Genomic DNA, 26,378 nt, shown 5'->3' with positions numbered 1-26,378 from the left:
AAGAGGCATGGTACTCTTTGAATATCAAAAGTTCCTCTTGATTCTTAAGAAATTTACATTTTTTCTATCCGAAAGATTAGATTCTTAAAATATGACTTCCATCAAGAACTGAAAATAATTGACCAATTATTGAGGAGCCATTTACAGTACAAATGCATTATTCTGTAAGATTATAACATCGAAGTTTGCAAAATTGTATTAGCATCTTTCATCTGTTGTTGTTCAAAGTCAGAAATCCTGGCAATGGTGGATAAAACTGGAGCCAATCTTCAAACACTTTTATCAGCATTTATTTTTAGAGATATGCATGTAACTCCTAAACCAACAACCAAATTTTCACCTTGTTGCTGTATATTGGAAAATGAGTGAATCCCCACCTAATGCCCGCTGTCTGAAAACAATTGAACACAATTAATCATACAATCAACTTCTGTCATCACAAATTTGCATCAAAGAAATCTACTCCATTGAATGTGAAGTCTATCATTTTTCAAAGTGATGGATAAAAAAAAATCCCCTGTAGTTACTATTTCTACATTGCAAGTGATTGAACCCAAGAACAATGGTGATCCTTCCTTCCTTTCGGACGATGGGGTGATGTGGGGGTCAGGTTGCACTGATAATTGAGTCTCATTATTATATCTCATCCCTCTATTTATTCCACCCCTACACTACCGCCTAACCGCGGGAGTGCTTATTTTTCCCCAGCACCCACGTTGTGTGTGTGCAGATGTAGGACACAGTGACGAACAACAAGTGTGTAAATCTTTATATATATTCCACCACCAGAAATGTCCCATCTCTTTATTAGACATTCCCCGCCACTGTCCCCCAATAATATTTTTACAAAGCGTGGCCTTTGATGGACATTATACAGAACTACAAAGACAGAATCAGACCATTTAGCTTCATGCCAATGATAAGCCTCCATGTGAGTCCCTTCACATCCTCTCTTCTAATCCCACTAGTATGTTCTTCTATTTTATTCCCCATTATGCATTATTTGGTATCCTGTCCAATGTATCACCTCAATTAATGGTAGCAAATCCCATGTCATCATCTCTCTATCTGAGCAAAGAAGCTTCTCATGAATTCCCTGCTGGACTTATTAGTCACCGTCTTCTATTTATGACCCGTATTTTTGATCTCCCTTAAAAGCTCAAAATTTGTTTCTATAATTATCCCCTATGGGGTAGCACAGTGGCTCAGTGGTTAGCACTGCTGCATCACAGTGCCTGGGACCTGGGTCCAATTCCACCCTCAGGCAGCCATCTGTGTGGAGTTTGCACATTCTCCCCATGTCTGCATGGGTTTCCGCTGGGTGCTCCAGTTTCCTCCCACAGTCCAAATGTATGCAGGTTAGGTGAATTGGCCATGCTAAGTGTGTAGGTCAGGTGGATTAGCCATGGTAAGTGCAGGAAGGGAGTGAGTCTGGTTGTTTGGAGAGTTGGTGTGAACCTATTGGGCTGAATGGCCTGTTTCCATACTGTAGGGATTCTTTAAAAGAAATCTTCCACAGTTTTTACGACCTCTATCAGGTAACCATCAACCTTCTCTTTTTTAAAGTACAAAGTCTCAGCCTGTTAAATCTTTCAGATTAATCCATAGTGTATAAAATTTCATCTATCTTGCTTTTCCCTTTGTCTGTAAAACTTTAAGGCTCACAAATACCTGAGTCTGGTCCCACCTTAGCGCTAATTAACTCATCTTCTGTCCCACATTCAGTTCCAATGGAGACCTGCTCTACGTCCTTGACTCTTTGCTTCATATTTCACCACATTATAAGGTTTTAATGCCTTGAATCAGCAAAGTAAGATTTTTGGACAAATTATCAAGCATCTGGAAAGGGTAGATTATAAAGAGTGACTTAAAGGAGGGAGATGCAGAAAGGTCTAAGGTGGAATTCGAGAACTGACCTACACAAATGAAGGTGCGCCTAGCAATGATGAAGTGATTAAAATTGGGAATTGTTTTATTGTGTGTATGGATTCTGACAGCAGCCAATCTCCAAGTATTGCTTCTTTGTTGCAAGCTGCTTAAAACTCTTTATTTACAGCACAATAGACACACACTGTCTTAGAGTCTGGTAGACCTGCTGCCTCCTTCCAGATCTCATCACATTATCATGGACACAGACTTCACCAACATGTCACTTTACATTCTGCTGATATTGAATTACTCTACAGTGAAGTTCAAGAGTTTAAACTTGGAGGAGCACAGATTTCCCAGAGGCTGGATGAGGTTACAGCGATAGGGAAGGGTGACGCTACATCGAGAAATTTGAAAACTAGGATGAGAATTTTAACCAATGGCCATTCTGAAGAAGAGTAACTGGAGCTAAAATGCTAACTGTCCTTTCTCTCCATAGATGCTGCCAGACTTGCTGAGTTTTCCAGCAATTTCTGTTTTTATTTCTACTTTCCACAAATGTCTGCTCTTTGGCCTTTTTTTGAGAATTTTGGGTGTCAATCAAGTGAAAGACAATGGTATATTTTCTTAATTCTCCTCACCTTTTTATGTTTTCCTTTATGAACTGGTCACTCATAGAATCTAAACAGTGTGGAAACAGGCCATTTGGCCCAACAAGTCCACACCAACCTTCCAAAGAGCAAATCACCCAGACCCACCCCCGACCCTATATTTCCCATGGCTTACCCACCTAGCCTGCACATTCCTCGACATGATGGGCAATTTCCCACGGCCAACCCACCTAGCCTGCACATCTTTGCACTGTGGGAGGAAACCGGAGCACCCAGAGTAAACCCACACAGACACGGGGAGAATGTGCAAACTCCGCACAGTCACCCAAGAGTGGAATCAAACCCAGGTTCCTGGCACTGTGAGGGAGCAGCGCTAACCACTGTGCCACCGTGCCACTCCATTTGCAAGACATCTTGGTTTTGGACGATGATCCTTGGTCAATTTTGTGTGCACGGTCAGTTTTCTCAGTGTAAGTATTTTGGGAGCAGGCTGACGGAATGTCATTTGGAGCTGGCTGCCTCTGACTCCAGCATAGTAAGAGCATTGGGTTCAGGTAACATTAATGAGTGAAACACTAGTTCTTTGCAACCTCTCCTCTTGCCCAGTGCGTGCTGACCCTCAGGTTGAATCGCTAGTTTTCTAACAGCATCCCTACAGTATGTCAGGACTGGGGTGACTTGACCTTTAACGCTTCAAATGTCATGGTGGAAGCCATTGTAATTTAGATACCGAATGCATGATTTTAAAAATGGAAAAAACTTTCCTTAAAACGTATGAAAATATTTTTCCTTCAGTCATGCTTAGCATAGTTAATGTGCCAGATATGTTGAGTTCTGATGGTACTTCCATGTTTTTATTTGAAGGTAAAGAAACAAGAAGACATGTGAATGATACATACTGGTCCAATCCTTCAGAACAGGGCTGCAGTGCATTCACTGGGGAGATGATGGCAGAGTGGTGTTGTTGCTGGACTGTTAATCTAGAAATCCAAGTAATGTTCTGGGGACCCAGGTTTGAATTGTGCCATGGCAAATGGCAAGTGGTAGAATTGAATTCAATGAAAGCCTGGAATTAAGAGTCTTTTGTTGAAAAATCCCATTGGGATCACTTATCCCTTTTCGGGAAGGAAACTGCCATCCTTACCTGGTCTCGCCTATACGTGACTCCAGTTCCACATCAGTGTTGTTGACTCTGAACTGTCCACTGGGCAATTAGGGATGGACAATAAATACTGGCCTGAAATGTGGTTGCTGGAAAAGCGCAGCAGGTCAGGCAGTATCCAGGGAACAGGAGAATCAACGTTTCGGGCATAAGCCCTTCTTCAGGACATAAGCCCTTCCTGAAGAAGGGCTTATGCCCGAAACGTCAATTCTCCTGTTCCCTGGATACTGCCTGATCTGCTGCGCTTTTCCAGCAACCACATTTTCGGCTCTGATCTCCAGCATCTGCAGACCTCACTTTCTCCTCAATAAATACTGGCCTAGCCAGTGATGTCCTCACTCCATAGACTGAATAAAACAAACATTTCCAAGGATTAGTTTTCTTACTGTGTGTTTCTCTCTCTGGTTTTGACCATCTGCGGAATGGTTGCCTTTTTGTCGCTGGAGCAGTTTAGTGTATACTTATAACCAAGTCCTCTCTCTGAAAGCTGGTTTGTACGGGCTCGATCAGATGAGTTGCTTTATTGATAAATTGTCAGAGGCTGATTGCCAAGGATATGTCTTTACATAGCATGCTGGGAACAATAAGAAAAATGGAAATAAAGGGACATCTAGAAACATTCATGCACTATTGATAATTGCATTATTGATTTGCAGCACTACACAGTGTCCGGAGATGATGGCTGTCATATTGCTGTGCCAAGTGCTTGAGTTTGTTGCTCATGACTAGCAAACATTGAGGGTGTTTTGTTCCCTCTCCTTAGCATCCTCACCATCAATCACTTTCTCTTGTTCAAAGCTCTCTCTCGCTCTCTCTTTCTGTCTCTCTCTTTCTGTCTCTCTCTCTCTCTCTCTCTCTCTCTCTCTCTCTCAGAGAGAAAGAGAGACAGGGGGATCTTTGTAGATCACCAGAGAGCAAATTACGGCACTATAGTCTGCTATGTTTGGTCACCCAAGTCCAACGTACTGTCAAAGGTTTTCCGTTGAGCTAAACAATACTCATGAATAAAGAATCCACATTTGAGCTGACCAATTCCATTTGCATTCAAAGGAAATGGAACGACGCTGAGCAAATTGAACTGAAAGAAGCATGTGCTGGTGTTTGTAGACATGCCTCTCGCCAATGGAAAGCCTTCTGTCGCTCTCTCTCTCTTGAGAGAGAGACAGAGAGAAACAGAGAGAAAGAGAGACAGAGAGAGAGAGAAACAGAGAGCGAGAGAGAGAGAGAGAAGGCTTTCCATTGGTGAGAGGAATGTATACAAACATCAGCACATGCTTCTTTCAGTTCAATTTGCTCAGCATTGTTCCACTTCCTTTGAATGCAAATGGAATTGGTCAGCTCAAATGTGGATTCTTTATTCATGAGTATTGTTTAGCTCAATGGAAAACCTTTCACAGTATGTTGGACTTAGGTGAACAAACGTAGCAGACTATGGTGCCGTAATTTGCTCCCTGGTGATCTACAAAGATCCCACTGTCTCTCTTTCTCTCTGAGAGAGAGAGAGAGAGAGAGAGACAGAGAGAGAGAGCTTTGAACAAGAGAAAGTGATTGATGATGAGGATGCTATAGAGAGGGAACAAAACACCCTCAATGTTTGCTAGTTCTTAATCTACAAGGATTGTTTAGCTCAATGGAGAACCCTTGACAGTATGCTGGACTTGGGTGACCAAACACAGCAGGCTATGGTGCCGTAATTTGCTCTCTGGTGATCTACAAAGATCATGGCTACCTAAAAGTGGGCCTCAGCCACCATGATCCAATGTGACCAAATGCATTGACTCAGTGGGTCATGATTCCAGCTTGAAATGGCTCGTGGTGAGAAGGACTCTGCCTGTGAGATTCTTTATGCAGGCCCGGACTCTCAGCCGTACCACACGCTGCCACCGAAGCAGCTGCAGGGGGGGACGAGACTGTCACACACCTCCTACGCAGAAGAAGTCTGGAGAGGAATGCAGTGGTGTTTGTCGAGGTTCGTCCCGAGCAGCGCCGTGACGCGGGACTCCGTGCTCTATGGTCTGTTCCCCGGGACACATACCGAGACGAACATTAACTGTGCCTGGAGGATCATCAACTCGGTGAAGGACGCTCTCTGGGCGGTCCGAAACCTGTTGATCTTCCAGCTGAAGGAGTTGACCCCGACTGAGTGCTGCAGACTGGCACATTCCAAGGTCCAGGACTACGTGTTGAGGGACGCGCTGAAGCTTGGGGCAGCTGCCGCCAAGGCGCGGTGGGGAAAGACCACCGTGTAACATCTGCCTGCCTAAAGAAGAACAGGGGGCCCACGCAATCATTTGGGCTCTGCTGATGCCTCAGCTAAAAATGTAATCGTACAGACCTGTACATATGAATGATTACTCTGTCTCTGTATACCAAGAAATGGAATGTTTACGGATGTATGGCATGACCAATTGTACAGATCATCAAAATATTTTATGAATAAAGTATATTTTTGAAATTAAAAAAAAGTTATCTCACTTAAAAGGGGTAAAAATACAAAGAAGACCATGTTTGTCACAAATGATTAGAAGATCGTGTCAGACATTTCACTTCTTCCTACTCCGGGGCATTGAAGACAACTGCAGCAGTTCAATCAGCACAAGGAGCCGTTCACTCAACTCGGACCTACTGTAGACTTTCCTAAAGTTCCGTGTCTCAGATGTAACATAACCAGTTGTAGAATGGTGCCATACAAAGGGATGTAGTTTGGTCTCTGGTGCTGGCTTCTTCAAACATAAAAGCATTGAAACCTGGAGCAGGCCATTTAGTTTTTTGAGCTAACTCTGCCATTCAATATGTCACAACTCACATGATGGCAGGTTACAGTCCAACAGGTTTATTTGAAATCACAAACTTTCAGAGCACTGCTCCTTCGTCAGGAGAAGTCAGGCGAAACAGCATTCCGAAAGCTTGTGATTTCAAATAAACTGTTGTACTACAACTTGGCATTGTGTGACTTCTGACTTTGCCCAACACCAGCTCCTCCACATCCATTCAAAATGATCATGGTTGACTTTTTATTTCAAAGCCGAGTTGCTGCTTCATCCTCATACACCTTGATGTCTTTAATATCAAAAAGAAAATCAATCTCTTGCTTGAATATACTCAGCGACCCCTCCTGAGTGAGCTCACTAATTAGCTGTGGTCTTGAAGAAGTCTCCACCCCATTGCTTCTCCATTTCCCTTTTAATCTTAGCCCTGGCTTGCTAGCTCACCTCAGAGTCAATCAGTTGTGAGTTAAGTCCCAAATCCTCAAGTCTGCCCTCTACACAGTGCAATGGGGGAATGCTGCACTGTCAGGGGTGCTGTCTTCAATCTGAGTCAATAGACCAAGGCACTGTCTGTGCTGTCAGACACATGGTCCCTTCCCTACTTGGCCTATTTACATATTGCTTTAAGAATTTTTTAGAGGTGTCCAGGAGGGCACAAATTCCATCCTCATCCAAACCCCTGGCTCTAAGGGAGACCCAATCAACACAGGGGGAAGTTACATTGGACGGAATTGGTTTGAAAGAAAGGCAGGGGGATTATCACTGGCCAATATTTATGCCTCAGATGAACTGCCTATTATCACATTGCTGTTTGTGGAATGCACTCTGCCAAGCTAAGTGCTACCACCTTCTCTCTGTGACTTCACACTCTGTTCTGTTGCATCCACCACCCACCCAGGCTCATGCACTACCGCTCTCACTATCACATGCTTCATCTTGCCTCATGCACTGTATCCTCCTTCACCCCCACCCCGGACTACCAACCCTGTGTGTCCCCTGTACTACCTACTCACTTGGGACACCTTAGCATTTATCCCCCAACCTCTACCCTCACTAACAATCACGCCACTTTCTTCCATGTCACTCTCTTCCTCTCATCACAGGAGAAAACAGATTGTAATAGAGCAGAAGGAGCTGAAAATGTGTTGCTGGAAAAGCGCAGCAGGTCAGGCAGCATCCAAGAAACAGGAGAATCGACGTTTCTTCAGGAATGAGAGGAGTGTGCCAAGCAGGCTAAGATAAAAGGTAGGGAGGAGGGACTTGGGGGAGAGGTGTTGGAAATGCGATAGGTGGAAGGAGGTTAAGGTGGGGGTGATAGGCCGGAGTGGGGGTGGGGGCAGAGAGGTCAGGAAGAAGATTGCAGGTTAGGAAGGTGGTGCTGAGACAAGGTGGGGGGAGGGGAAATGAGGAAACTGGAGTAATCTGAGTTCATTCCTTGTGGTTGGAGGGTTCCTAGGCGGAAGATGAGACGCTCTTCCTCCGGCTGTCGTGTTGCTATGGTCTGGCAATGGAGGAGTCCAAGGACCTGCATGTCCTTGGTGGAGTGGGAGGGGGAGTTGAAATGTTAAGCCACGGGGTGGTTGGGTCAGATTTAGATTTAGATTCCCTACAGCCCAACAAGTCCACACCGACCCGCTGAAGCGTAACCCACACAGACCCATTCCCCTACATTTTACCACTTCACCTAACGCTACAGGCAATTTAGCATGGCCAATTCACCTGACCTGCAGGTTTTGGGATTGTGGGAGAAAACCGGAGCACCCGGAGGAAACCCACGCAGACACGGAGAGAATGTGCAAACTCCACACAGTCAGTGGGAGTTGAACCCGGGTCTCTGGCGCTGTGTAGCAGCAGTGCTAACCACTGTGCCACCATGCCGCGCACGGGTTGGTTGGTCCGGGTGTCCCAGAGGTGTTGTCTGAAATGTTCCGCAAGTAGGCAGCCTGTCTCCCCAATATAGAGGAGGCCACATCGGGTGCAGCGGATGCAGTAAATGATGTGTGTGGAGGTGCAGATAAATTTATGACGGATATGGAAGGATCCCTTGGGGCCTCGGAGGGAAGTGAGGGGGGAGGTGTGGGCGCAAGTTTTGTATTTCTTGCAGTTGCAGGGGAAGGTGCTGGGAGTGGAGGTTGGGTTGGTGGGGGGTGTGGACCTGACAAGGGAGTCACGGAGGGAGTGGTCTTTTCGGAACGCTGATAGGGGAGGGGAGGGAAATATATCCCTGGTGTTGGGGTCCGTTTGGAGGTGGCGGGAATGACGACGGATGATATGATGTATATGGAGGTTGGAGGGGTGGTAGGTGAGCCCCGCCCCTCCAATCGCCACCAGAACTCACCAGTGGCAAGGTAAGGTAAGGCATGGCAAAGTATGGCAAAGTAAGGTAAGGTAAGTTAAGGTAAGTTGAAACTTTATTGCTGGAACAGCACAGCAGGTCAGGCAGCATCCAGGGAACAGGAGATTCGACGTTTCGGGCACAGGCCCTTCTTAAGTTAAGGTAAGGCAAGGTATGGCAAGGTAAGGGAAGGTAAGGCATGGTAAGGTAAGGTAAGGCAAGGTAAGGTAAGGTAAGGCATGGTAAGGTAAGTCAAGGCAAGGTAAGGTAATGTAAGGCATGGCAAGGTAAGGCATGGCAAGGTAAGGCAAGGCAAGGTAATGTAAGGCAAGGCAAGGTAAGGCATGGTAAGGTAAGGCAAGGTAAGGTAAGGCAAGGCAAGGTAAGGTAAGGTAAAGCATGGCAAGGTAAGGTAAGGCAAGGCAAGGCATGGTAGGGTAAGGTAAGGCATGGCAAGGCAAGGTAAGGTAAGGCAAGGCATGGCAAGGTAACGTAAGGTAAGGTAAGGCATGGCATGGCATGGCAAGGTAAGGTAAGGTCAGGTAAGGCATGGCAAGGTAAGGTAAGGCAAGGCTAGGTAAGGCATGGCAAGGTAAGGTAAGGTAAGGCATGGCATGGCAAGGTAAGGCAAGGCTAGGTAAGGCTAGGTAAGGCATGGCATGGCAAGGTAACGTAAGGTAAGGTAAGGCATGGCATGGCATGGCAAGGTAAGGTAAGGTCAGGTAAGGCATGGCAAGGTAAGGTAAGGTAAAGTAAGGCAAGGTAAGGCATGGTAAGGTAAGTCAAGGCAAGGCAAGGTAATGTAAGGCATGGCAAGGTAAGGCAAGGTAAGGCAAGGCATGGCAAGGTAACGTAAGGCAAGGCATGGCATGGCATGGCAAGGTAAGGTAATGTAAGGCAAGGCAAGGTAATGCATGGTAAGGTAAGGTAAGGCATGGCAAGGTAAGGCATGGCATGGCAAGATAAGGTAAGGTAAAGCATGGCAAGGCATGGTAGGGTAAGGTAAGGCATGGCAAGGTAAGGTAAGGTAAGGCAAGGTAAGGCAAGGCATGGCAAGGTAACGTAAGGTAAGGTAAGGTAAGGTATGGCAAGGTAAGGTAAGGCAAGGCAAGGTAATGCATGGTAAGGTAAGGCAAGGCTAGGCAAGGCATGGCATGGCAAGGTAAGGTAAGACATGGCAAGGCATGGTAGGGTAAGGTAAGGCATGGCAAGGCAAGGCATGGCAAGGTAAGGCAAGGCAAGGCAAGGTAAGGCAAGGTATGGTAAGGCAAGGTAAAGCATGGCAAGTTAAGGTAAGGTAAGGCAAGGCAAGGTAAGGTAAGGCAAGGCAAGGTAAGGCATGGCAAGTTAAGGCAAGGCAAGGCAAGGTAAGGCAAGGTATGGTAAGGCAAGGTAAAGCATGGCAAGGTAAGGTAAGGCATGGCAAGGTAAAGCATGGCAAGTTAAGGTAAGGCATGGCAAGGCAAGGTAAGGTAAGGCAAGGTAAGGTTAGGCAAGGCAATGTAAGGTATGGTCAGGCAATGTAAGAGAGTGTGATACGGGCTCACCTGTGAGCCTTACCTTGCCTTTACCATGCCTTACCTTACCTTACTAGGAGAAAGTGAGGACTAAAGATGCTGGAGATCAGAGTTGAGAGTATGGTGCTGGAGAAGCACAGCCGGTGAGGCGGCATCCGAGGAGCAGGAGAAGCAATGTTTCAGGCATAAGGCCTTTATCAGGAATGTGGCTGTGAGCCAAGGAGTGCTGAGAGATAAATGGGAGGTGGGAGGGGCTGGGAGGAAGGTGGCTGAGCATGCTATGGGTAGATGAAGGTGGTGGTGATGGTGCTAGGTTGAGGGGAGGGTGGAGTGGATCGGTGGGAAGGAAGATGGACAGGTCGGACAGGTCCGAGTTGGAAGGTTGAATCAGGGATAAGGTGAGGGGAGGGGAAATGAGGAAGCTGGAGAAATCCACATTGACTGTGTTGAAAACACAATTTTCCTGCAATTAGATTATTTACAGTGTGGAAACAGGCCCTTCGGCCCAACAAGTCCACACCGACCCTCCGAAGAGTAACCCACCCAGACCCATTCCCCTACATTTACCCCTTCACCTAACACTACAGGCAATTTAGCATAGCCAATTCACGTAACCTGCACATTTTTGGACTGTGGGAGGAAACCGGAGCACCCGGAGGAAACCCATACAGACACGGGGAGAATGTGCAAACTCCACACAGACAGTTGCCTGTGGCGGGAATTGAACCCAGGTCTCTGGCGCTGTGAGGCAGCAGTGCTAACCTGCCCATAAACTCCTTAAATTCTTCTGCAGGGGAATCATTTGTCCTTGTGGCAGAAGGCAGCCAGTTATCAAGTAGTTGTTTAAACAGTTGTTTATATAGCGTCACCCTGTTTTATCCCCCAGGCATGGCTAATTGTTTTCAATTCCTGTATTACAGTTTATTCTTGCTCCTTCGCAGTTTATTGCAGACAGAGTTATTGCTGATTCTTTCAAATCCATGAGCATTTATTAAAGTTCTGAAGTTTGAAATATCAAAACACAACAAAGAACAAGGACATCGCAGATGATGTTCGTAAAGGATAAAATTAAAAACATCTTTATTGACCATGGTTTGAGAATAAAGGATAGATGTTAATGAAGTCTCAGTCCACTGAGTTTCTTGTTTATAATATCAACTTGTTGACAGTCATGGACCAATGGAAGAATTTCTCAATAAGCTTCAGTTTGGATAGATATCAAGCTAGTTCCAAGTCTTTAAAAAGTGAATACAGTTCAGTTTGTCTGAGTTTATAGGTATTCAAATTACTGAGTTGTGGAAATTTTATCATGTATGCATATTTTCCAACCGAGACAGGAAGAGAGGTCTTTTTAGTCTTTTTGCAGTTTTGGAGGTTTTCCTCTTCTGTATATCCTGGGTTTGTGAAGCAGAAACTAAGATCAGAAAGGATTGCTCAGCAGCCATCAGTGCAGGAGCTTTGTAGTCTCTTCCAAAGCCAGAGTTTCCAGCAATTAAAGACCAACTCGTTTCTTCCTAAAAGCTTTGTTTGGTAATTTTCCAAAAGTCACTTTCTGTAATCAGATGGATTACAGTTTACATTTAACTTTTTGCGTAATTTCCAAAAAAAAAATGCAAGTTCTTTTCTCCCATGGTAAAGAGCAGCTTTAATCCAGAAACTGTATAACATCTTCTAATTGTTCATAGTCCATAAGTATAAATCTGTAGTCCCATCCCTGTCGAGAGTGTTAGAAGTTAAAAAATCACACAACATCAGGTTATAGTCCAACAGGTTTAATTGGAAGCACTAACTTTCAGAGTGTGGCTTCTTCATCAGATGCTTCCAATTAAACCTGTTTTACTATAACCTGGTGTTGTGTGATTTTTAACTTTGTCCACCCGAGTCCAACACCAGCATCTCGAAATCGAAACTGTTAGAGGCACATTAGCTCCAGGTCTGTTTCTAGCAATTTCTTTCTTTACTCTGAACAAGTCCCTGTGGCATCGTCTCTGTGGGTGATGCTTACTGAACTCAACCAAACATTAACCTTTTCAGATGCTTTCAGGTCAACATACACCACGCACAATATTTGTTAAAGCTGACTGAAGTAATAGAGTATTGTATCCAGTTTTGAAGGTAGCACAAATTTAAAAAGGATAATGCATCCAGATAATGAGAACAAGAAGTTGCAAGGTAACATGGTTTGAGTTGGCAAAACTGTGGCTATTTAAGTCCAAAACAGTAAATGTTAAGGATTGGTCCAGAGAAAGGCATTTGGAGTATTTCTCTTTGGTTTGAAACTAGGAACAGCAGAGAAGTGAATAGATTTGTAAGTCTATGTATGTAATTCATCAAAAGATGAATGGACCAGATTATCAGCCCCAATCAGGGAACTCATATTCTATGAGGTCCATCTTGCTGAACTTGTTACAATCTTTAGGGCAGCACAGTGCCTCAGTGGTTAGCATAACTGCCTCACAGCGCCAGGGATCCGCTTTTGATTCCACTCTCGGGTGACTGTTTAGAGTTTGCACATTCGCTCTGTGTTTGTGTGGATTTCCTCTGGATGCTCGATTTCCTCCATAGTCCAAAGCGGAGCTGGTCAGGTGGATTGGCCATGTTAAATTGCCAATAGAATCCAGGGATGTGCAGGCTAGGTGGGCTAGCCCTGGGAAATGTGGGTTACAGGGATAGGTTGGTGGATGGGTTTGGGTGGAATGCTTTCAGAGGGCAGTGTGGACTCGATGGGATGAATGGCCTGTTTACACACTCTGGGGATTATATGATATTTCTGTGATTCTGATCACTACAGCAGGATTGCAAGAAAGGTGCTGCAATAATTGTGAGTAACTTTAATCTCTACATCTATTGGATAAATCAAATTAATAATGATAGCCAATGGGTAGATGCATTGTTGACGTGTACTCCAGATTCTTTAAACCAGTGTACAGTTTTGGTCACCTTACTTAAGAAGGACCATGCAGAGATCATAAAATTTCACCAGGCTGATTCCTTCAATGAAGATGTTGTGTGATGAAAATATGTTGAGCTGGTTGGGCCTATAGTCATCAGATTTTGAAAGAATGAGAGATCGTCTTAGAGATCGTCAAGAGAAATTCTGAGGAAGCTTGAAAAGGTAAATGCTGAGACCATGATTCTTCCTGTGGAAGAATATAGAACAATTGAGTACAGAAGTTAGGAGGTCATGTTGCAGCTGTACAGGACATTGGTTAGGCCACTTTTCAAATATTGTGTGCAATTCTGGTCTCCCTCCTATAGGAAGGATGTTGTGAAACTTGAAAGGGTTCAGAAAAAATGTACAAGGATGTTGCCAGGTTGGAGGGTTTCAGCTGTAGGGACGGGTTGAATCGGCTGTTTTCCCTGGAGCATTGGAGGCTGCGGGGTGACATAGAACATAGAAAAGTACAGCACAGAACAGGCCCTTTGGCTCATGATGTTGTGCCAAGATTTAATCCTACTATAAAATATAGTAACTTAACCTATGCACCCCTCAACTCACTGCTATCCATATGCATGTCCAGCAGTTGCTTAAATGTCCCCAGTGACTCTGCTTCCACCACCACAGCTGGCAACGCATTCCATGCATTCACAACTCCCTGCGTAAAGAGCCTACCTCTGACGTCTCCTTTATACCTTCCTCCTAATAATTCAAACTATGACTTCTCATACCAACCAATCCTGCCCTGGGGAAAAGTATCTGGCTATTGACTCTATCTATTCCTCTCATTATTTTGTACGCCTCAATCAGGTCTCCTCTCTTCCTTCTTCTCTCCAGAGAGAAAAGTCCAAGCTTATTCCACCTTTCTTCATAAGGCGAGCCTTCCAGTCCAGGCAGTATCCTGGTAAACCTTCTTTGCACCCTCTCCAAAACCTCTGTACCTTTCCTATAGTAGGACAACCAGAACTGGACACAATATTCCAAGTGTGGTCTCACCAGGGAGCTTGTACAGCTGCAGCTTATGGAACTTATGAAGTTTATAAAATCATGAGGGGCACGGATAGGATAAATAGACAGGGTCTTTTCCATGGTTTGGGTGAGTCCAGAACTAGAGGGCATAGATTTAAGGTAAGAGGGGAAAAATTTAAAAAGGACCAAAGGGACAACTTTTTCACACAGATGTTGATGTGTGTACGGAATGAGCAGCCAGAGAAAGTGATGGAGGCTGGTACAATTACAGCATTTAAAAGGCATCTGGATGGGTATCTGAATAGGAAGGGTTTAGAGGGATATGGGCCAAGTACCGGCAAATGAGACTAGACTAGGTCAGGGTGTCTGATCGGCATGGACGGGTTGGACTGAAGGGTCTGTTTCCCTGCCGTACATCTCTATGACTCTAAGACTCTATGTGTCAGTGCCGTACTCAAAGTACAGCATTGAGGTGCAGAAGTGCACTGTTAGTGAAGGGGAGAAGTGTATTATTAGAATGGAGAGGCTGGCATGTATTGGATGTGGGGTGTGAGGCCCCTGCTGTGGAACAAGCCCAGAGATGTTAGTGTTAGTGTTTAAGGTGGAGGTCAGGAGGAGTGAGTGGTAAGCTGGAGTGACCAGGTACCTGCTCCGACTGGCTGATTGGCAGTTGTCAGCATCTGGCTTCTATCCAGCATCTTGTGGACTAGAAGCCTGCAGGGGCCCTCCTGTGGAACAGTGGTGGTGTCCCTAGCTCTGAAACAGGAGGCCCTGGTTCAAGTCCCACATGCTCCAGAGCTGTGGAATAACATTGCTGACTGGTTAATTAGATAAATAAGTTAAATTAAAAAAGAAGAAACCTGCTGGGGTCCTCTAATGATGCAATTGTAGTGCCCCTACCCCGGGAGCAGGAGGCCCAGGTTCAATCCCGCCTGCTCCTGAGACATGTAATGACAGGTTGATTAAAAAACTAGGTTAATTTTTATTTAAATCTGCATATTAATGAGATGGACTCCAGTGTTAATAAAAGTGATAATGAACAATAATCCCCCTCTCATCGTTCCCGAGTGTGAATCTCACCTGTAATGATGCCTGGAAAATGTGACATTTTGCGCCTAACATTGAGAAAGGCATCTCCTGACTTCTCATGATATGCCCAGGTTTCTCACCATCTCCCACGTCAATCCGGCCCCTATGAGATCCCACTCTGTTCTTTTGTTAAATCTACACTGACAACCTCACATTTAATGACTGATCAACACAGTAACCAAATTGAAAATCAAATTATTTAGCCAGGTTCCACTCTGGAATTTGATATATTCATCAGCTGAGATATTAACTTGAGCACTTTGTGATCATGGAAGGGACTGTATGTGTGCCAGTCTTACTAATTTTATTTTCAGAAGTTGCTCCCATCAGTTTCTCAAGCATCCCAAATATTGAAATTAGCCTTCCCAACATGACATTGCTTCTTATATCTAAGCTATACAATATTAATATGTGGGCTTGAATCTTACAATAAGACCTGTCCCTGTGGAAGGGGACACGCTAGCTGTGGAACTCGAAGGGTAAACAAGAGTATTGTTATGGACCAGACCAAACCCCCTCAAAAGGTATCAAGGAGACAAGACAATTAACCAGTAAGAGATGTTATTACACAGCTGTGGAGCATATGGGACTTGAATCATGGCCTCCCAGTTCAGAGGTAGGGACACCACAACTTCTCATTCTATTTAAAGGAAAGTGTCAGGTGGTGGTTTCCAGATGTGATCCTATTGACTTTAAGCAAACACACTTTATTCTTACAGCACAGTTAAAATATGCAAATAAAAAATAAATAATTGGTATAACTTTATTGAAATATTTAATAACCTAATATATTATTTACATAATAATCATCAATCGCTGCAATTTAACAACATTCTGTAAATACACCCTTGGCAAAGGCAAATTCAGTAAAATTAATTTGTGGGGGTGGCATAGTGGCTCAGTGGTTAACACAGCTGCCTCACAGCACCAGGGACCCGAGGTGCTCCCGCTTTCCTCCCACAACCCAGTGATGTGCAGTTTAGGTGAATTGTATATTCAAGCTAAATTACTCATAGTGTTCACGGATGTGTAGGTTAGGTGCTTAGTCAAGGGTAAATATAGGATAATAGGGAATGTGTCTGGGTGGGTTACTTTTCATAGGGTTGGGGTGGACCTTTTGGACTGAAGGGCCTGTTTCCAGACTGTAGGGTTTCTATGAAAACAGATTTTTCTCACAAACTATCTCCGTTCCAGTCGAGGAGAAAGGAAGACTGAAAGCAGAAATCTAAAAGCACAGAAAGAGAACTCAAGCTTTTTGGTGCAGCAGAGATAGAATTATATGTGTCAGTTTCAACAGCCAATTCCAAACCCCAACTGAACGCAAAACTACCTGGGTTTGTGAGAGCCTAACTCCACCCATTCCGGATTCTTTTGTCTAATTTAATAAAGTACTGAGGGAGCTCAAAGCTTTTTCCCCACTGTTTCTGAAGCAGGCATTCTGACACCACTGTAGGCAACACCTCTCAGCAAGAGAAATGGCACAGAAAATAATTTTCTTAAAGGTACAGTATCATCACAATATCCACCACACTTAGCCTGACACTTAAAATTTTAAGTTTCCAGATTATATTTTTAGATTATGTAAGCAAATCCACTGTGCCACATGCAACTAGTATCTGCACGCTTGAATTTGGAAATGAAACATCTTTCACTAAGGTGGGTGTGAGTAATATCCCGCTGTCCCAGACTGAGGGTTAAAGATTAGCACTCTATAGAATTAACTAGATTCAGGAAATACAGATAAAATTTACTATTCCTGAAAGATGTCCATTGAATATACAATACAGAAAAATATCATTTGGCTCAAAATCATGACTGTATTTATATTCCACATGCAGCTCTTTCAATCCGTTTTATCTCACTCCATTAATATTCTCGTTTATTCCTCTCTCCTTTCTGTATTTATTCTGCTTCCCCTAAAATGTAACCATAATAGTCACCTCAACTATGGCAAGATGCTTGCCTTCATGCTTGTCTTCTGGAGCACTGTATCCCAGTTCTGGTCGCCTTGTTATAGGAAGGATATTCGGAAGCTGGAGAGGGTTCAGAAGAGAATTACCAGGATGTTGCCAGGAATGGAGGGTTTGAGTTGTAAGGAGGGGCTGGATAGGCTGGGACATTTTTCACTGGAGCATAGGAGGTTGAGGGGTGACTCTGTAAAGTTTTTTATAAAATCATGAGATGTATAGATAACGTGTCTTTTCCTGAGGGTGGGGGATTTCAAGGCTAGGACGTATATTTTTAAGGAGAGAGGAGAAAGACTTAAAAGAGAGATGAGGGTTTTTTTTCACACAGAGAGTGGTCTGTGTGTGAAATGAGCTTCCAGAGGAAGTGGTGGATCTGGGTGCAGTTACAATGTGTAAAAGACAGGTACATTAATAAGAAATATTTAGAGGGATATAGGCCAAATGCAGACAGGTGGGACTAGTTTAGTTTGGGATTATGGTTGTCATGGACTGGTTGGACTGAAGGATTTAGTTCTGTGCTGTATGATTCTATAAATTCCAACCACTTTCTAGATAAGATTCTTCAGAATTTCCTTTGGGGATTTACTCTGACTATGTTGTATTTATGGTTCCTGTTTCCATACTCCCCCCAGAATGGAAACATGCTCTCCAGGTCTGGCCTGTCAAAACCTTTCAGAACTTGAAAGATCACCTTCGGGTCACCCCTCATCTGCAACCCTGATTTCACTCCGGAAATTACATTTAAATCAAATATGAAAAGAAACTGTTGCATTTTCCTTTCTCTTTGCAGATCTCGGCAAAAACAAAATGAGAAAATCTGAAGCATATGCAACAATTTTTTTATTAACTAGCATTTATGGGACCAGGAGTGTACCTTTGATTAGATTAGAATCCCTACAATATGGAAACAGGCCCTTCGGCCCAACAAGTCCATACCTCCAAAGATTAACCCACCCAGACCCATGCCCCTACCCTATATTTACCCCTGACTAATGCACCTAACACTATGGGCAATTTAGCATGGCCGGTTCACCTCATCTGCACATCTGTTTATCAAATATTCCATTTGATCAAAAGGTCCACATAATCAATGTAAAAACGCTCAGTAAGTAATAGAAACATAATGCAGTGGTTATACACATCTTTTTAAACTTTATTTACAACTTAAATCACTTGCATAGTAATGCAACTTTGCCTTAAATAAAACTTACCGGTACAGAGACTTGTCACTTGCGCTCTCAGCTAACAACTCGGACATTGCGGAGATCACAATAAGACAGTAAACATCTGGTATTTGACATATATAATTTTTGCCAGTTTATCATCACTGCCGCTTCATTAAGGTGTTGGTTAAAATAAAGTTTGTTGTGTTTTCAAATGGTTGGATACTTTTGACAGCACAGTCAGCATTGGTGCAGAAAGCAGATGAGACGAGGAACTGAGAGACGAGACGTTGTTTATGCTCTCCATAGATATTGGCTTGATCTGAGGATTATTTTCTGAAGTAACTCCTGACTTTGGCTGGCAGGATGTGTGAAGAGAGAATAAAGAACGAACTTCGTGGAACTTCTTCAAAAGCTCCCTCTTTGTCTAAGTTGTTCCTCTCAGTGTTTGTTTTAACAAAGTGCCTTCGGGGTTTTTTTCCACACAGTGGGCATTTTGTTGTTAGCTTTATTATTGTTGTTATTATTGTTTCCTTACTCCAATCACTGATCAGCACGGTGGATCGGGCAAGTAGACATCTAGCCCCAATAACTGAAAATTGAAAGGGTTTAGAAAAGATTTACAAGGATGTTGCCAGGGTTGGAGGCTTTGAGCTATAGGAAGAGGCTGGACAGGCTGGGGCTGTTTTCACTGGAGCATCAGAGGCTGAGCAGTGACCTTATAGAGGTTTATAAAATCATGAGGGGAATGGTTAGGGTAAATAGACAAAGTCTTTTCTCTGGTGTCGGGGAGTCCAGAACTAGAGGCAATAGGTTTAGGGTGAGACAGAAGAGATTTAAAAGGAACCTAAGGCGCAACCTTTTTTCACAGAGGGTGGTGCGTGCATGGAATGAGCAGACAGAGGAAGTGGTGAAGGCTGGTACAATCACAACATTTAAGAGGCACCTGGATGAGTATATGACTAGGAAGGGTTTATAGGGATATGGGTCAAGTGTTGGCAAATGGGACTAGATTAGGTTAGGAAATCTGGTCAGCATGGATGGGTTGGACCAAAGAGTCTGTTTCCATGCTGTACATCTCTATGACTCTATAACTCAATGAGACCATAAGTTTAATTGTCAGCAAACACAGCAAATTTAATATTACTAGTGCAACAATAGCAAATGTGATATACTGTTTCAGAGTCTGTAATGTCCACTTTTCAAAAGAACACCACCACAAGTGTAACATTATCCTCTGTTTTAATGTGTGGGTCTTATTTTAGGAACTCTAATCCATAATTTAAAGGAAAACTCCAGGCTGCCATCTCAAATCTCATTATCATCTGCTCGCTGGTGATTAGCAGACTGCTGATTTGCCCATATGTTGAAAGCCATGTACTTTACGCAGGACGTGACTGAGTATTGTATCTACAGCTGGTATTGCAATTAGCCTTGCCTTGCAGTGGCTGAATGAACATCTTCAAACTGAAATGACAGGAACCGGTTTTTTTCAAATCCCTCCCACGTCACTGACTGTACAGTCACAGCCCCTCAGCCGGAACCGCTGAAGGAAACCTGTTGGGCAAGGTTGAACGAATCATTGAGGTGAGCTGTAAGCAATGGAAGGATAACGCTAACCTTTCTTGTTTAATATTTCTTTCATCGTTTCTTTCTGAGAAGCTGTAAACCCATGAGGGGGTAGGATTAAGGGTGAGATTTACTTGAAGTGATTAAGATGTTAAGTGTGGTCTATGTTGTAAGAGCTCTGGGTATTTTGTTACGCTGCTGTTTCTGCTGCACTCTCTGTTGGAGAGACATGGGATGAAGTTAGTTTAACAGTGGCTGCTGTTGTGAGTCCAAATGGTGTGTCTTTTCTCAATACAGTACACAAAGTAATAGGCGATGGCGTACTGATATTATCACTGGACTGTTAATCCCTAAACCCAGGTAATGTCCTGGGGCCCTGGGTTTGAAATCTGCCACAGCAGATAGTGGCATCTGAATTCAATAAAAATGTGGAATTAAGAATCTAATGATGACCATGAGTCCATGGTTGGAAAATCCCATCTGGTTCACTAATGTCCCTTAGGGAAGGATACTGCCCTCCTTACTTACATGTTGCTCCAAACCCACAGCAATATGGTTGACTCTTAAACCACCTCCCTTAGGGCAATTAAGGATGGACAATAAATGCGGACCTAGCCAGCGATGCCTTCATCCAATGAATGAATACAAAACTAAGGATACACACCACATCCAGAAGGAGTTGTTTGGATGGCTGTTCTATGACACAGGGTGCCGCAAACAGCATGGAGTTAATATCCAGCACTGTGTGAGGCTTCCGTGGAGATTCTGCCTTATCAACCTTGCTCCTCACCTGGGGCATGGTGACCCCCAGGTCTAATCCATCACCAATCATCTCTGTCCAATGAGAGAGCAGCTTCAATGGTGCTCTGGAACCATGACAACTTTACCTCAGACATGAACTGTTCCTTTTAGAGAGGAGTCCATAACCTTAAAATTAGGGGTGAATTCTTCAGGGTAATATCACAAAGTGCGTTTTCACATTCAGAAGGCTAAGAAGTCTATGGAAAATTTCAAAATTGACATGGATAGATTTTAATTGTGAGGTTATTTTGTGGAACAAAGGTGGGAGATGGAAATAAGTCATTAATGAATGACAGCTTAGAGGGAGAAAAGAGAAAACATAAGGCAGTAATATTTCCTGCATGAAGATGTTGTGACCTGCAGGAGCTCCATTTTGAAATGTACAAGATGATCCAGTCACCAGTTTTACTATTTTTCTTTCATCTGGAAGTCTAGAATAAGCTCGAGGGGCTGAATGCCAGTTGACTGTCAGTGCCGATGTCATTGGCACCTTTCTGAAATGAGCATCCCTCATGTGTGAGTAGACTGCCAAACACAGGCTTCAGCTCACCCCCATCTTTTCTAGCAGCTATCACAGTGAGTCTTTCAGTTTTATTTCCCACCCCTCCTTTCCATTTTACAACAGGTGAAGTTAGGACCCAAAGGGTATCCTGCTCCCATGAGGGGGCAGCCAAATAGGCTCATTGATTTAATTTGATTGTTGTCACCTGTACTGAGGGAAAGTTTTGTTTTGTGTGCGGTACAGGCAAATCATACCATACCATACCCAATTACCATGAGGGTAATAGAGCAGAGAGAGCAATACAATGTTATGGCCACAGAGAATGTGTACAGAGAGCGAGATCAACATTACATTTGAATTTGAGAACTTTGCGTTGGATAGACTAAGATTTTACACTCAGGGTCCTGTAATCCGGACATTCCAGGAGATGCTTTAATGCCTGAGGGTGGGTGCCCAGTGACAGTCTGAGAGGTCAGGTAGACTCAGTAACCCATCTACATGATTGGCTGTCAGTACAGTTGCTCTCCCTCGTAATGGGATACTCCTATTTAACCCAGTCCTTGCCCACCTCCTCCCTCTTTCCACATCCCCCACAGAGGTGGCCCGGATATCTTCACTGTTTTTAATTTTTCAGTTTTGAGGATGGTGAGCGAAAGAGAGACATTTCCTTGCTGGAGCCTCACTCAGTGACTGGATGCAATCTGCTGCTCCTCTTGAACTGGAAAGCCTCTGACTGGCCTTCCAGTCATCAGCCCCCTTTAATTTTACCCAGACCCTATCTCTGTGACAATGGGCAGCAATGGCCCAGTGGTATAATCTCAAGCCTTTGAATCCAGAGACTCAGAAAACATTTGGGGACTCAGGTTGAATCTCACTATGGCAGATGGTGGGATTTGAATTCAGTAAGCCGTCCGGAATTACGAGTCTAATGATGACCAGTTTTTGGGGGGGAAATCTTCGAGGAGAAAGTGAGGTCTGCAGATGCTGGAGATCAAAGTTGAAACTTTATTGCTGGAACAGCACAGCAGGTCAGGCAGCATCCAGGGAACAGGAGATTCGACGTTTCGGGCACAGGCCCTTCTTCAGGAAGAAGGGCCTGAAGAAGGGCCTGTGCCCGAAACGTCGAATCTCCTGTTCCCTGGATGCTGCCTGACCTGCTGTGCTGTTCCAGCAATAAAGTTTCAACTTGGGGGGGAAATGCCCACCTGGTTCATTCATGCCCTTCAGGGAAGGAAACTGCTAACATTCTGTGGTCTGACCTACATGTGACTCTGGACTCACAACAGAGTCACAGAGGTGTACAGCTGGGAAATATACCCTTCAGAGCAACTTGTCCACGCCAACCAGATATCTCAAATAAAGCATTTGGCTCATGCAATTGTACCAGCCTCCACCACTTCCTCTGGTAGCTCAGTCCGTATATGCACCAGCCTCTGCATGAAAAAGTTGCCCCTTAGGTCCGATTTAAGTCTTCACCATCTCACCTTAAACCTATGCCCTCTAGTTCTGGACTCCCCCACCCCATGGAAAAGACCTTGGCTAATTACAGTATCCGTGCCCTTCATGATTTTATAAACCTCTATAAGGTCACCCCTCAGCCTATGATGCTCCAGGAAAAACAGCCCCAGCCTATTCAGCCTCTCCCTATAGCTCAAATCCTCCAACCCTAGCAACATCTTTGTTAATCTTTTCTGCACCTTTGTGAAACTTGAAAGAGTTCAGAAAAGATTTACAAGGATGTTGCTAGGGTTGGAGAATTTGAACTATAAGGAGAGGTTGAATAGGCTGGGGCTGTTTTCCTGGGAGCTTCGGAGGCTGAGGGGTGACCTTATAGAGGTTTATAAAATCATGAAGGACATGAATGGGATAAATAGACAAAGTCTTTTCCCTGGGGTGGGGAAAGTCCAGAACTAGAGGGCGTAGGTTTAGGGTGAGAGGGGAAAGGTATGCAAGAGACCTGAGGGGCAACTTCTTCATGCAGTGGGTGGTGCGTGTGTGGAATGAGCTGCCAGAGGAAGTGGTGGAGGCTGGTACAATTGCAACATTTAAAAGACAGCTGGATGGGTATATGAATAGGAAGGGTTTGGAGGGATATGGGTTGGGTGCTGGCAGGTGGAACTAGATTGGATTCGGATATTTGGTTGACATGGACGGGTTGGACTGAAGGGTCTGTTTCTGTGTAGTACATCTCTATGACTCTATGCATCCTTTCAAGTTATACGATATCCTTCCTATATCGGGGAGACTAGAATTGCATGCAGTATTCCAAAAGTGGCCTAACCAATGTCCTGTAAAGCCGCAATGTGACCTCCCAGCTCCTACACTCAATGCATTGACCTGTTGGGGGCTAGAATTTCTGCTGTTTCATATCTCCAAAGCAAATGTTCAGCCCATGAAGAAATGTTGAATAAACAATGGAACATGGATTAAATAGAGATGAGTAAGGTGGCAATAGACATGTACATGAAGCATATTGCAAGTTGGCTCAAGTGCCATTTTCCCTTCACCAGTTTACTAAACCACCCTAGCATCACCAATATAATTAGAATCATTTCATCCTTCATTTTGCACTGGGTTTAGATATGCAAATTGAAACCGTGCCAGAGTCTGTGTTTTATCCTTTCATGAAATGCGCCAATTTTCTCTCCTTTCAATTCCTGCGTTGTTTTGTTGTGTTTTTATTTAACACTTTGGAATTGCTTTTATGTTTACTCTCTGTAGGGTTGGCAATGCTTTGACTCAAGTGAAAAGTTGGCAGCCCACTCTCTGTTGGTTCCAGTGTTCAAATTGTGGAAAATTGTGGATCTCTTCTGTGCCAGGCTGAACCCGTTGGGTATTTATGTTTTCGATTGACAGGTGGCTCCCTCTCTCTGTGAAGCATGGTGGTACTGCAGGAACAGGCCTTCCCATAAATGACTGGAGCTGGAACTAAGCAGGGTAGGGAGATCCTCTGTCCCTGCCTGGAGCCCTGGCACCACAATGCCATGATGAGGGCTGCAATGCCACTTCCTGGGGCCTGGGAAATCCCGTCCACCTCCAACATTCGGTCTTCAAGGACTGTTAATGGGCTCAGCCAGTCATAGGCAGATGGCCCCACCACCCAACTCCTTCTACTCACCTCCCTCCACAACTGTATGTCACGGTGAAGCTGAGCAATTGGGAAGGCAGCTAGTGAAATTAAATTCTGACCCTTCCAAGGCCTAAAAAAAATCCGGCTTTTTTTTTCTAAACTTTTAACTGGGACTGTTCCACTTTTAAGGCATAATCAGAAGAGCAGGAGTGGGTCGTCCAGCCTGTTCCACCACTTTGTGTGATCATGACTGAGCTCACTTCAATGGTGCTGAGGTGGAGATGGTAGGGAGCGTCAGGTTCTTGGGAGTGACGATCACAAACAGTCGGTCCTGAACCACCCACGTTGACATTACGGTCAAGAAGGCACAACGCCTCTACTTCCTCAGGAGGCATGTCCGAAGAGACTCTGACCAATATTTGAAGATGCACCATAGGAAACATCCTATCCGGATGCCTCACAACGTGGTATGGCTACTGCTGTTCTCAAGACGGCAAGAAACCACAGAAAGTTGTGAACACAGCTCAGTATGTCAGGCAAACCAGCCTTCCATCCATACTGTACTTCCCACTGGCTTGGGAAAGCAACTACATCATCAAAGGCCCCTCTTACCTTGGTTATACTGTTTTCCACCCTCTTCCATCAGGCAGAAGATATAAATGTTTGTGTACAAGAACAGCTTCTTCCCCACTGTTCAGACTTTTCAATGGACCTCTTTAATTTTAATGATGTCTGGTCTGTGCACGATCTCGGCAGCTGTAACACTGTATCCTGAACTCTGTTCCATTATCCTGATGCACTTGTAAAGTACAATCTGCTAGTAAAGTATGCAGGCCAACACTTTTCACTGTATCTTGGAACATGTGACAGTAATAATAAATCAAATCAAATCAAATCTCGGCCTCAACTTCACTTTCCTGCCCACTCTCCATAACCCTTCAACTCATTAAAAATCTGTCCGTCTCCTCCTTACATTTACTCAGTGTCCCACTGCACTCTGGGGTAGTGAATTTGACAGATTCATAACTCTGTGAGAGGAGTCATTTTCTTTCTCACCTCTGTTTAAAATCTGTCACCCTTTAATCTAAAGCTATGACCTTCTGTTTGAGATTGCCCTACATGAGGAAACTATATCAACTTTGTCAGTTCCCTTCAATATCTTATATACCTCAGTTAGACCTGGCTTCTCATCCCACACAGTCATCACCTTGAAAGAATATTGACCAGAAACTGTCAAGCATGCAATGGATTCACTCTCATCTCATAGTGTGCAGGACAATGAACTTCCAAACTCTTTGTGACCTCGCTCACCACCTGCTCATTATTAAATTGCCCTTCCTTGGGATCTTGCTGTGCTCATTTAATATCTATCCCTTGACAGGACTAGGGCAAGGACAGCATTTGTTGCCCATCTTTAAATATCCTTGAATCGAGGCACTTCCTAGGTCTTTTAGAGAGCAGTTAAGAGTCAGCCACATTGCTGTGGTTCTGGAGTCACACATAGGCCAGACCATGAAAGGACAGCAGATTTCCTTCCCTAAAGGACATTGGTGAAACAGATGGGTTATTACAACAATCAAAGGGAAAGCAAGGGTTGCAGGGAAAATGGAATCCTATTGAATGGCAGATCAGACTTGAGGGCCCAAACAGCCTATTCCGTATGGCCATCGTTGTTGTGGATGTTAATTGAACTTAACAGGAGGAATGGGATTGTGGGAGACATAGCAGTTTGGATCAGTAATTGGCTTGCTGAAAGAAAACAGAGGGTTGTAGTTGATGGAACATGTTCATCTTGGTGTCCAGTTACTAGCGGCGTACCGCAAGGGTCGGTGTTGGGTCCACTGCTGTTCGTCATTTTTATAAATGACCTGGATGAGGGCTTAGAAGGGTGGGTTAGTAAATTTGCGAACGACACTAAGGTCAGTGAAATTGTGGATAGTGACGAAGGATGTAGTAGATTGCAGAGAGACATAGATAGGATGCAGAGCTGGGCTAAGAGGTGGCAAATGGAGTTTAATGTGGACAAGTGTGAAGTGATACACTTTGGA

At 44.2% G+C, this 26,378-nt stretch overlaps 1 protein-coding gene across 4 annotated transcripts in view; it reads left to right on the top strand.

The window, feature by feature from the left end:
- wscd2 (WSC domain containing 2) overlaps positions 1 to 26,378 on the top strand; it is a 561,402-nt gene that overhangs the window by 217,427 nt on the left and 317,597 nt on the right. Inside the window, exon 1 of one of the 4 annotated variants that reach the window (XM_043715461.1) lies at positions 1,517 to 1,538. The exons of 2 other annotated variants lie outside the window; for them this stretch is intronic. The gene's annotated coding sequence lies outside the window, so the exon portion shown is untranslated. Of the gene's footprint in view, positions 1 to 1,516; positions 1,539 to 19,761; positions 19,976 to 26,378 lie in introns of those variants that run through there. One more of the 4 variants, XM_043715458.1, reaches the window with a different exon arrangement.

The sequence above is a fragment of the Chiloscyllium plagiosum genome, chromosome 25 (assembly GCF_004010195.1).
Source record: "Chiloscyllium plagiosum isolate BGI_BamShark_2017 chromosome 25, ASM401019v2, whole genome shotgun sequence".
Lineage (NCBI taxonomy): Eukaryota > Metazoa > Chordata > Chondrichthyes > Orectolobiformes > Hemiscylliidae > Chiloscyllium > Chiloscyllium plagiosum.
The sequence above is the reverse complement of the archived record's forward strand: the minus strand, read 5'-3'. Positions and strand labels throughout refer to the sequence as shown.